The 11,830-nt window shown below is 41.2% G+C and overlaps 1 pseudogene; it reads left to right on the top strand.

The window, feature by feature from the left end:
• The first annotated feature begins 10,621 nt into the window (after positions 1-10,621).
• On the top strand, positions 10,622-11,338 carry LOC111881453 (scarecrow-like protein 6; annotated as a pseudogene).
• Positions 11,339-11,830: the final 492 nt, after the last annotated feature.

Here is an 11,830-nt window from a genome sequence, read left to right as displayed (position 1 = left end):
TGCGGGGTTGTCAATCCCGTATAGATCTATACACACAATGTCCGCTCTCCCTACAGGAGATTCTGGTTACCAACTAGACGACGGAGAAGGCCGTGTCCTGAAGATGCATCCCAAATAGTGGGTAGAGACTTCCAAATAGTGGGTAGTGTGTAAGTGCTGAACTAGAGGTAGAGACTTCCAAATAGTGGGTAGTGTGTTTCTAATGTAAGTGTAGACTAGAGGTAGAGACTCTTAACTGAACTGACTAGAGAATTCCTGTATGTCCATACTCATATACATAATATATAACTAATGAATCAAACGACCTTCGGACGGCCATCCGATCCCACCAGACCACATCTCAACGAAGAAAAGGAAATAGGGCGGACAAGCCTTCCTAAGTCCTTCAATCATTATTTATATGCATCTATACAAGCACAGACATACATCTAACTACGCTTGAGTGTGTATCAAGTGGAATCATATCGTGAAGTATAAGTGTACAGTGTGGAATAACCGACTTGTGAAGTATAAGCGTACAGTGAAATATCCGAGTCGTGAAGTATAAGCGTACAGTGGAACTTCCGAGTCGTGAAGTATAAGCGTACAGAGTGGGATAATCGAATCGTGAAGTATAAGTGTACCAAGTGTAAGTGTATCACGAAGTGGAAACGACGATAAGTGAAGTAAGAGCGTCTATCAAGTATAAGCGACTACAAGTATAAGTATACGTCGTGAAAGGGAAACTTTGATGAAAAACCTTTATATTCGGAGAAAATCACAATTTGTATTCTTTTGTAAAATATGTTTGAAAACCTTTGAAAATCTTTCATAAACCAGTTTAGAATGAATTTAGGTAAAAAAATATAAGTAAGAGTTTTGAAACAATTGAAAACCATTATAGTGTCCTACTCGGTAAAACAGTGTACGGTGGTAAAATCTTGTGCATGCGGGTTATCAATCACATGTGATTGATATGATAACTGGCATGTTTAACTTGTATTCCCCCCTATAAAACATGTAAAAACATTTAAAAGGTTCATTCAGGGGTATGAACTCACCTGGTGTAAGTAGGTCCGACGAAGGTGCCGTTTGGGCGTTTGGTGTCACGTAAGGACTCGAACACACTCAATGACCTATTTAACATATGATAACATATGTTCACAAACAATTAGTATATTTAATAGTAATTAAACAAGTATACGCGCTCAAAGGAGCGGAAAACACTTTGGTTAAGTGTTTGGGGTGTCGCGGGTAGCGTCTAAAGGTGTGTATGGCTTAGGAATGAAGTTTACCCTCCGAGAGTAACCTCTTATTACTTAGTTTACGGCCTAGGGACTAATCACCGTGAGTTTACAGCCGTAAACTCATGGTGAGGGTATCTAGTGTGTTTTAAGGCTTAATCTTGTTAGTGGGATTTTTCTAAGTACAATTCCCAAAAGGCATGAGTGCGTTTAAGGTCTTTAAGGGCATCATAATGGAGTTTATGGCCCAGGGACAACTCCTAAGGGAGTTTACGGCCGTAAACTCTCATATCATGGATTTAATGAAGTTTTAAGCCCTTAAATCATTCCTAGCATTTTATAAAAATAGTCTAAGGCCATTTGGGGGGTAAAAACCAACATTTTGGCATGTTTTGGGGAGTTTACGGCCTTGACACATGTCTGGGCCGTAAACTCCTTTTCATCCCTCCATTTCTTGTGTTTAAATGATCTAAACCCTAAATGGTATGCCCCTAATTTATGTATGAAGCCCTAGGGTGGTTTGGGAGTGTTTTTGGGGCTTTTTGACTTGTTTAAGAGGTGTTTACGACCTTGGCATATGCCTGGGCCGTAAACTCTCTTTTACCCCCTAAAACCATGTGTTTTAATGTTTAAACACTCCTAGGCAAATCTCTTAATTTATTTCCAAGCCATTAGGGACATGTTTGGGTCATTTTGGCCTTGTTTAAGGGGTTTACGGCCTAAGGAGGAGCTTAGGCCGTAAACTCCTCTTTCACAGCTTCTATGTCCGATTTGTAAGCTATAAACACGAATCAATATGTTTAAAACAAGCTAGGATAAGCGGACTAACGATTTGGAAGCGTTTGTTTGCGGATTTGGGGCGAAAACGGGTCTAGAGAGAGAGTATAGAGAGAGAGAGAGTGTGTGGAAAAGGTTGAAATGGGGTTTACTCCCTTTTATATATGGGTGGGAGTTGGAGCTCAGTGGAATTCTACCCAATACTACCGTTATACGGGGCTTTTGGTCGCACCCGATTTAGTGGTCGTAATAATAAAAACTAACTTTTTCCAATTAAATGGAAATATGTGTTATGTGTTTTTATTTCCTTTTATCACGACTTAATGGCATATTAAATGTAAGCAAATGGAATGTTTATTTAATTGACGACCTGTAATTAACGAAACTTTTATAAACTGGAATATTCCGTTAACGGTAACGGGGAAATGTAATGGAACAACTTGGGTTGTCACATCATCCCCCTGTTAGAGGGAATTTCGTCCCAAAATCCAGGTCTAGGCAAGGAAGTAGGTATGAATGGCCAAGTAGAGGAAAGGGAGTACTTCCTATACGGTTGTCCTTGCATTCCCAAGTGAACTCTAGTCTGTGTTTGTCATTCCGACAGACCTTCACGTACGGGATGCGGATTCCGTCTAGTGTAGCTAGTGGGTTCCAACTGGTGTATCTACAAGGTTAGGGTTCTCAATGGATTCTATCAAGATGAGTGAGGCACGAAGAGTGATGTCAGGTAATCACATATCTAGTCTAAGAAGTGGATCGATCGGGTGTGAATCTTGTGGTATATCCGAAGGTAGTGGCGGCCGGAAAAGGGTTGGATCAAGTCTCCATAGGGATTCTCAGATGGTCCTAAGCTCTCGGAATGGTAGAGATTTTTAGTACTCAGAACATAGTGTACTTCTATGGCCAGATCATCACTGGCGTGATCGCCATCGCCATTCCGAAGTTCCTAACGTTCTCTCCCGTACTGGTAGTGTAGTCCTTCAGGTTGGTTCTTAGGAATCTCGAGTGGTCTTTGGTTTTGTGTTTTCTGTCAACTGGCTGATAGAGACTTTCTAGATCGTCGAGTGGGTTGCGTAACTATGGTTATCGGTTTGCTGTAGAGTGTCTATCTCAAGCTTTTGCAAAAGGAATCTGCACTAACGAAGCTTGAGATGCGGAAACCCTGGAGGTTAGGAATATAAGGTTTCACCAGACGAGTGTTGGACTATCTCAGGAGGTGGTTCTACTATTTCTGGGTGAGATAGTATTCGTGGAACACCTAATAGTCCAATGAATCTCTAATACTTTGGTTTATTCTAGCGTGGAAAGTGCATGCTCCTGCATAACCCTTCGACTAACACCAGGACTGGTTTCAAGTCTATAACCTCTTCGGGATCAGGGTCATGAGGCTTAACGCAGCTACCTTCGCACTTTGATCGAGTATTCTTGGCTGTGGAGGTTATTCTGTGGTTCTCGGTATCCTAGTGTTCACTTCAGAGAGTGTATTTCATCGTCTACAGGGCGACGACGATTTCCTCCATGCGAGAGGGTGGAGGGTGATAGGCACTACCTGTCTATAACAGGGTGGGCAGGGTGCCTGAGTAGTAAGAGCATCTACTGCAACTACTCTTCCGAAGGTTCTGAGTTTCCTCGGTCTAGGTCAATTCTAGTGAGTATAGGGTCTCATCACTCGGAACTTTACTAGCTTAACCCGCAGTGATTCTCTTGACTCCGGCTCCTATGTTATGGAATAGGGTGAAAGTGTTTTGCGAAGAGGTTCGTGGTAGAGCTCATGCTTGGCTTAACCACCAATACTTAGTGTATGCAAGCAGTATACAATTGGGGTCAGCAGGATGTTCAGCTGCGCGACTCCACCCCAAACCCACAACCCAACGAGGAACAGGGAGTAGGGAGGAAGCACACACCTTAAATCCTTTTGATCTTGATTGTATACCACTTTTACGCATATACCTGGTTATGGCGGTCATTCCTTATGAGTTCTAATCTCTATGTTTACAAACCCGACGGGCGAGGTGCAAAGGGTCTCCCGGGGGAATCTACGGAGTATGCTTCGGATGGTTACTGTCCTCTGGAGTATCTGCAGTGTCGTTCACTTCGGTGTTCATCTGACTACGAGGGGTAGGTCAACAGCGCGCGGTACCCTCTCTTGGGTACTTCGGAAGGTTTGAGATAAGAGGGACGATTGACGGATAGCATTAGGTTTGATTATTTGTGTTAGGTTTAGGTTCGGGAGAACCTTTATTTGCCGACATGGCTACGGAGAAAGTTCTTTTTACACAACACTAAGGATGCACACATGGTTGCATGAAGTCAAACCACGATCAATAGAGTCGTCGAAGTTGGCACACTCCGACATGATATACAATGAAGATCGATAGAGTCATGTGTCGAACAGGCACACAAGTTCTAGGCGTCTCAGGTTTCGTCCTATGTATCACTACCGCGGATACTTGGACCGATAGAGTCGACGCGGAACTATAGAGGGTCCTAAGCGTTTTCGAATAGAGTACCTTTTCATGACTGGATTCTCACAAGGCATTTCTATAATCGCCTCACATATACTAGTCATGTATATTTAAGGTGGGGAGGACTGTTGACTGAGCGACTCCGCCCTAAATCCACAACCAAACGAGGAACAGGAAATGAGGCGGCATTCGCTCACTCTAGGTCTGTCCATCTTAAATATACATGGCCGTAACGTATATGTTTAGCCATTATAGTTTTACCTGATGAATTTTTAAATCTTATAACAGTGCTGTGGCTTTCGCCTTACTGGGAAGGATTTACATTTTGAATTAATCTTTTAATGTATTTAGTTTAGTTATCTGAGATCGAGAGACGTACCAAAATCTACCGAGTTCCCTGATGCTTCTCTCTAAGCAGTAGAGTTGGACTCCTCCTGTGTCTTTGTCTTTCCCTTCGGTTGGGCAGTCCTTCTTGAAGTGTCCCATTTCACCACATAGGTGGCACACTGTACGGGTCGCCACATTGGTGGTTGATGTAATGAACTCAACCGGGGTTCTGCAGACGCGAGCAGTATGCCCCAACATGTGGCACCTAGCACAATAGAGCTCCCGGCAGACACCATGATGATGGTAGCTGCACTTGTTGCAGTGGGGAAGGTCTCCTAAGTACGGTCTCCTAGGTGTAGAGATGGAAGGGTTGGCAGGGAATTTAACCGTCTCAGCTCGTTGCCCTTCGGAAGGTCCTTGAGCCGAGGTACTTCCCTCCTCTATCTTGAGTTTTCTCTTTAGTGTGTTAAGTGGAGGTTCTTGGGTGACTGGGTATGAAAGTGTTGGTTGCTGCTGTCCATTGCTAGGATCGGAAATCCCGATAGGGCCCTTGCTAACATTGGCGGTGTTAGCATTCAGGTGAGCCATGACAGCTGCTACGGCTGCTGAGACTGCAGCTTGGAACGTAGCTTCATCGAATAAGAGAGCAGGTTTCTTGCTTGTGGATTGGTTACGCTTCTTTGGTGGCATGGTTTTCTTACCCGGAAAGGAATACAAGGTAATGAGAGACGATGGTTAACCCTGGACATTTCTGTCCTGAACGTATTAGGCATAAATTTTTCCCGTGCCTTGGGTACTGGTCGTCTGAGTGTCGACCTACATCCCTATGATGTAGTCCTGGTAATCGAAGTGGGTGTATGAGTATCGGAAAAAGGCCATAAGATGCGAGTCGTTCCTACTAAGTTACCTTTATACTGGGAAAGGTTTCACTCTCCGACCTGGAGATATTTGAGAATGGTTCGGAACGAAACTGCGGAAAGAGAGGCTCACAAGGGCATGTGGCTAAATACTCTCAATAGAGATGCGGGGATTCGCCCTAATCGTGTATATGGCAACGGGAAACGACGATTTACCTAACACATAGCGTGAGTAGTGTAACCACTAACTCACTAAATTGTATTATTTTATGGGTGTATTAGCGTGACGAACACGAGGAAAAGACAATTCCCAGGTTCCATGTACTGGATCCCTTGGTCTGCCTCGTATCTTTGACTGGAATCGGCGTTGGTTTCCTTCGGTTAGTTTCCTAGGGTTCCCTCCTCGTATGGACATATTGAATTTCTACTTCGCCTTCCTTCTGATTCCAACTCTGGGTGTCACCACTTCCTGACGGATGACTGGAATCTCGGAAGTTTAGGCGAATTTTCTCACCGACGTCCCTAAAAGAATATGGGCACTTGGTGCATTCAATAGTCTCGACCCAATTCATTTATTTCCGAACAAGAAATCTTCTCAATGAACCTCCTCTGGGTCTGAATCAACTCATCTGCCGAGCACTGAAGTGGTTAGGGTTGTCTACAGGGTTCGTGCGAGAATGGAAATGTCTAAAGAATCCTAAGAGAGTTTTAACATTTCACTGGATGATCCATATCGAGTCCTGCTACGATTACACAGGGTATACAAATCATATATAACTTAGATCCGATAGGCCTTCGAATATGTGATACTACTCTAGATCCACATCCAAACAAGGAAAAGGAAATAGAGCAAAAGCACACATTCTTAGCCTATGGGATCCTTATTATATATAACCTTGGGAGTATACCCTCTGTAGTTGTAGGTATATCAATCAGGATCTTTTTAGTTCTTCACGCAAGGTTGTTTATGTTTCCTAAAATACCCCTATGGTATTTTAATTCTTGTTTGATTCTTATCTTCTGAGTTTCGTTCTGGGATTAGTGTGGATCTTTTAGTGTTCTAAAATACTCCTATAGTATTTTAACTTTATGTTTGGCTCTAGCATTCCTAGTTGGTAAGTTTCAGACCTGTTGTACACCACTATCACTCCCAAGCACACGCTCATCGCATCTCGGATAAATGTAGTTGATCAGGTTACATTTATCCTAGCTTACGATTACATAACTGCCCAGGTTTGACGGTAATGCTCAACATCCGAAGACTTTTATTCTTGTTGTTCTTGTGATACTTGTGTTCGAGTGTTTAGGTTTTGGATGTTATTATACTTTGGAAAAATATGGTTATATTTTAAAGTATAATTCTTGGTCAGTGTGTTTTATCCCTTTGTGTTTATAGGTTGTATATCATTTATGAATTGATATACTTAGCTCACTATAAACAATGCTCTGATACCAATCTGTCACACCCCAAAACCGGAACGGCGGAAACGTTCTGGGGTGGATGACGTCATGTCACGTATCACAACACATGCATTATAGTAATCAAAGTAAAACAAAACATTGCATTAATGGTAATAATTTTACATGGTTACATCACAATACATCAAAGTAATACAAGTAAATATAAGTAAGTACGTCATGGCACTAAGCTATCTTCATCAACAGCTCCTGGGATGTACCTGTCTAATGCTAACCTGAGAATACAAGTTATTTGAAAAGCGAGTATCACCATTTTTACAAATGCTGGTGAGTTCATAAGTATTTAGTGACATTTATTCAAATAACTTTATTAAGTAGTAGTTTAAGTGTTTACTGTGTATTAGAGTTGTTTCTAGAAAATCCTATATTTTCTTTAATAAAGCAGCCTTCAACCAAGACTGGTCTGTGTTATGTGGTAAAAAGTCATTTTCCCTAAATTGCTATCATTATCAAAATACTGAATTTGATTATTGAGGAAAGCAAACGACATCAGGGAATAACATATGCCTCAGCAGTGAGAACTGCTGACTAAGGCAAGGAATCATAGACTCCAGGAGAATATCGAACAAACGACACGCCTGGTTCAGTCTAACAAGTAGAGACTCAGACCTCAGAAGGTACCAAATGAAAGGTACAGCTGGTAAGGTCTAAAACAGTGAAAAACAGACCCCAGACAGTATCAAATGAAAGATACGTCTTGTAAGGTCAAAACAAATAAAACAGACCCCAGGCAGTATCAAATGAAAGATACGTCTTGTAAGGTCAAAATAGTGTGACTCTGAAAATGAATTACCAGCATACAGTGTAAATTGTCGGTGAAATACCATTAACTTAAAGCCAATGAATTATAAGGTAACCCGGGATACTCGTAACCATTGTGACTTGAGTACCAGACGCCCTACAAGCGTCTAAAATATGACATTTGTCACCCGTTGGCTTGGTAGGCCGGGACTGTAGCTAGCAGTCTGGGTGCAGGGTTGTCAATCCCATATAGATCTATACACACAATGTCCGCTCTCCCTACAGGAGATTCTGGTTACCAACTAGACGCCGGAGAAGACCGTGTCCTGAAGATGCATCCCAAATAATGGGTAGAGACTTCCAAATAGTAGGTAGTGTGTAAGTGCTGAACTAGAGGTAGAGACTTCCAAATAGTGGGTAGTGTGTTTCTAATGTAAGTGTAGACTAGAGGTAGAGACTCTTAACTGAACTGACTAGAGAATTCCTGTATGTCCATACTCATATACATAATATACAACTAATGAATCAAACGACCTTCGGACGGCCATCCGATCCCACCAGACCACATCTCAACGAAGAAAAGGAAATAGAGCGGACACGCCTTCCTAAGTCCTTCAATAATTATTTATATGCATCTATACAAGCACAGACATACATCTAACTACGCTTGAGTGTGTATCAAGTGGAATCATATCGTGAAGTATAAGTGTACAGTGTGGAATAACCGACTTGTGAAGTATAAGCGTACAGTGAAATATCCGAGTCGTGAAGTATAAGCGTATAGTGGAACATCCGAGTCGTGAAGTATAAGCGTACAGAGTGGGATAATCGAATCGTGAAGTATAAGTGTACCAAGTGTAAGTGTATCACGAAGTGGAAACGACGATAAGTGAAGTAAGAGCGTCTATCAAGTATAAGCGACTACAAGTATAAGTATACGTCATGAAAGGGAAACTTTGATGAAAAACCTTTATATTCGGAGAAAATCACAATTTGTATTCTTTTGTAAAATATGTTTGAAAACCTTTGAAAATCTTTCATAAACCTGTTTAGAATGAATTTAGGTAAAACAGTATAAGTAAGAGTTTTGAAACAATTGAAAACCATTATAGTGTCCTACTCGGTAAAACAATGTACAGTGGTAAAATCTTGTGCATGCGGGTTATCAATCACATGTGATTGATATGATAATTGGCATGTTTAACTTGTATTCCCCCCTATAAAACATGTAAAAACATTTAAAAGGTTCATTCAGGGGTATGAACTCACCTGGTGTAAGCAGGTCCGACGAAGGTGTCGTTTGGGCGTTCGGTGTCACGTAAGGACTCAAACACACTCAATGACCTACTTAACATATGATAACATATGTTCACAAACGATTAGTATATTTAATACTAATTAAACAAGTATACGCGCACAAAGGAGCATAAAACACTTTGGTTAAGTGTTTGGGGTGTCCCGGGTGGCGTCTAAAGGTGTGTATGGCTTAGGAATGAAGTTTACCCTCTGAGAGTAACCTCTTATTACTTAGTTTATGGCCCAGGGACTACTCACCATGAGTTTACGGCCGTAAACTCATGGTTAGGGTATCTAGTGTGTTTTAAGGCTTAATTTTGTTAGTGGGATTTTTCTAAGTACAATTCCAAAAAGGCATGAGTGGGTTTAAGGTCTTTAAGGGCATCATAATGGAGTTTACGGCCCAGGGACAACTCCTAAGGGAGTTTACGGCCGTAAACTCTCATATCATGGATTTAATGAAGTTTTAAGCTCTTAAATCATTCCTAGCATTTTATAAAAATAGTCTAAGGCCATTTGCGGGGTAAAAACCAACATTTGGGCATGTTTTGGGGAGTTTACGGCCTTGACACATGTCTAGGCCGTAAACTCCTTTTCATCCCTCCATTTCTTGTGTTAAAATGATCTAAACCCTAAATGGTATGCCCCTAATTTATGTATGAATCCCTAGGGTGGTTTGGGAGTGTTTTTGGGGCTTTTTGACTTGTTTAAGAGGTGTTTACGGCCTTGGCATATTCCTGGGCCGTAAACTCTATTTTACCCCCTAAAACCATGTGTTTTAATGTTTAAACACTCCTAGGCAAATCCCTTAATTTATTTCCAAACCATTAGGGACAAGTTTGGGTCATTTTGGCCTTGTTTAAGGGGTTTACGGCCTAAGGAGGAGCTTAGGCCGTAAACTCCTCTTTCACAGCTTCTATGTCCAATTTCTAGGCTATAAACACAAATCAATATGTTTAAAACAAGCTAGGATAAGCGGACTTACGATTTGGAAGCGTTTGGTTGCGGATTCGGGGCGAAAACGGGTCTAGAGAGAGAGTATAGAGAGAGAGTGTGGAAAAGGTTGAAATGGAGTTTACTCCCTTTTATATATGGGTGGGAGTTGGAGCTCAGTGGAATTCTACCAAATACTGCCGTTATACGGGGCTTTTGGTCGCACCCGATTTAGTGGTCGTAATAATAAAAACTAACTTTTTCCAATTAAATGGAAATGTGTGTTATGTGTTTTTATTTCCTTTTATCACGACTTAACGGCATATTAAATGTAAGCAAATGGAATGTTTATTTAATTGACGACCTCTAATTAACGAAACTTTTATAAACTGGAATATTCTGTTAACGGTAACGGGGAAATGTAACGGAACAACTTGGGTTGTCACACAAGAACCCATTTCTTGATTCGGGTCCAACTCCAAACCCACTTCAATTGCTTCAAAAATCTTCATCAATGAAGAAAATGGTAGCCATTAATCATCATCAGCAGCAACATCAGCAAGGGATCATTGACGAAATTTTCAAGGTAGCATATTTGATCCAATCTGGGAACAATAATCATCACCTTTCACCAGTCGGTAAGCCTTTCGAAAGGGCAACTTTTTTTTTCAAAGAAGCTCTTCAATTACTCACAAACTCGATACTCAACAATATTAATCCCCAAACTAACCCTACCGCTTCACCTTTTAGTTTAATCTTCAAGATCTGTGCTTATAAATCATTCTCAGAGATCTCCCCTTTCATTTAGTTCGCTAATTTCACTTGTAATCAAGCATTACTTGAATCCCTTAACGGGTTTGATCAGATTCACATCATCGATTTCGATATTGGTTATGGAGGTCAATGGGCTTCACTTATGCAAGAGCTTGCTTTACATAACAATGGCGCTTCCTCGTTAAAAATCACAGCTTTTGCTTCACCTTCAAGCCACGACCAGTTGGAATTAGGGTTAACCCGTGAGAATTTGATCCATTTCGCTAGTGAAATCAACGTTGGATTTCACTTTCAGATTGTTAACATTGACGTTCTTGCTTCTTCTTCATGGTCGTTACCCTTTCATGTATCTAACAACGAAAGAGAGAAGCCTCACTGCTTCGTCCATTCTCTTTTCTTCGGACCAACTGAGCAATGGAGGTGCTACCTCCTCTTTACGATTAAATCCCTCAACGGATCCATCTGATTGGGCCTTGTAACACCGAAATTTTTAAAACAAAATTTTCATTTAAAATCGTTTATCTCTTTAACACTTTTCATAAAAATCTCCTTTTTGTTTAAATTACAATACATGACTCTTTTGTTCAATCAATTAATATACCAGGATCCTCAAAACAACGCTTCCTCTGGTGTGTACAATCGAGTCAGTGCCGTCCCGTGATCCTGAGGGAAACCTGAAACATATAACACAAAACACTGTAAGTACGAAGCTTAGTGAGTTCCCCAAAATACCACTCTAACACATATTAGCCACTCATGGCTATAACTGTGTTAACCCTCTGGTCAGTGTGTCTCAGTGGGACCCTCCAGTCCTAACTCTTTGTGGACCCTCTGGCCCAAACTCTATGGACCCAAAGGTCCTAATTCTGATAACTCTGAATCATGCATATCACATATCACAATAAATCTCATAAAATAAATAGCATACAAATACACTGACACATAACTTGTCACACCC

Source organism: Lactuca sativa, chromosome 5, assembly GCF_002870075.4.
Source record: "Lactuca sativa cultivar Salinas chromosome 5, Lsat_Salinas_v11, whole genome shotgun sequence".
Taxonomy (NCBI): domain Eukaryota; kingdom Viridiplantae; phylum Streptophyta; class Magnoliopsida; order Asterales; family Asteraceae; genus Lactuca; species Lactuca sativa.
Note: the sequence above shows the minus strand (reverse complement) of the source record. Positions and strands in the feature narration are given on the sequence as shown.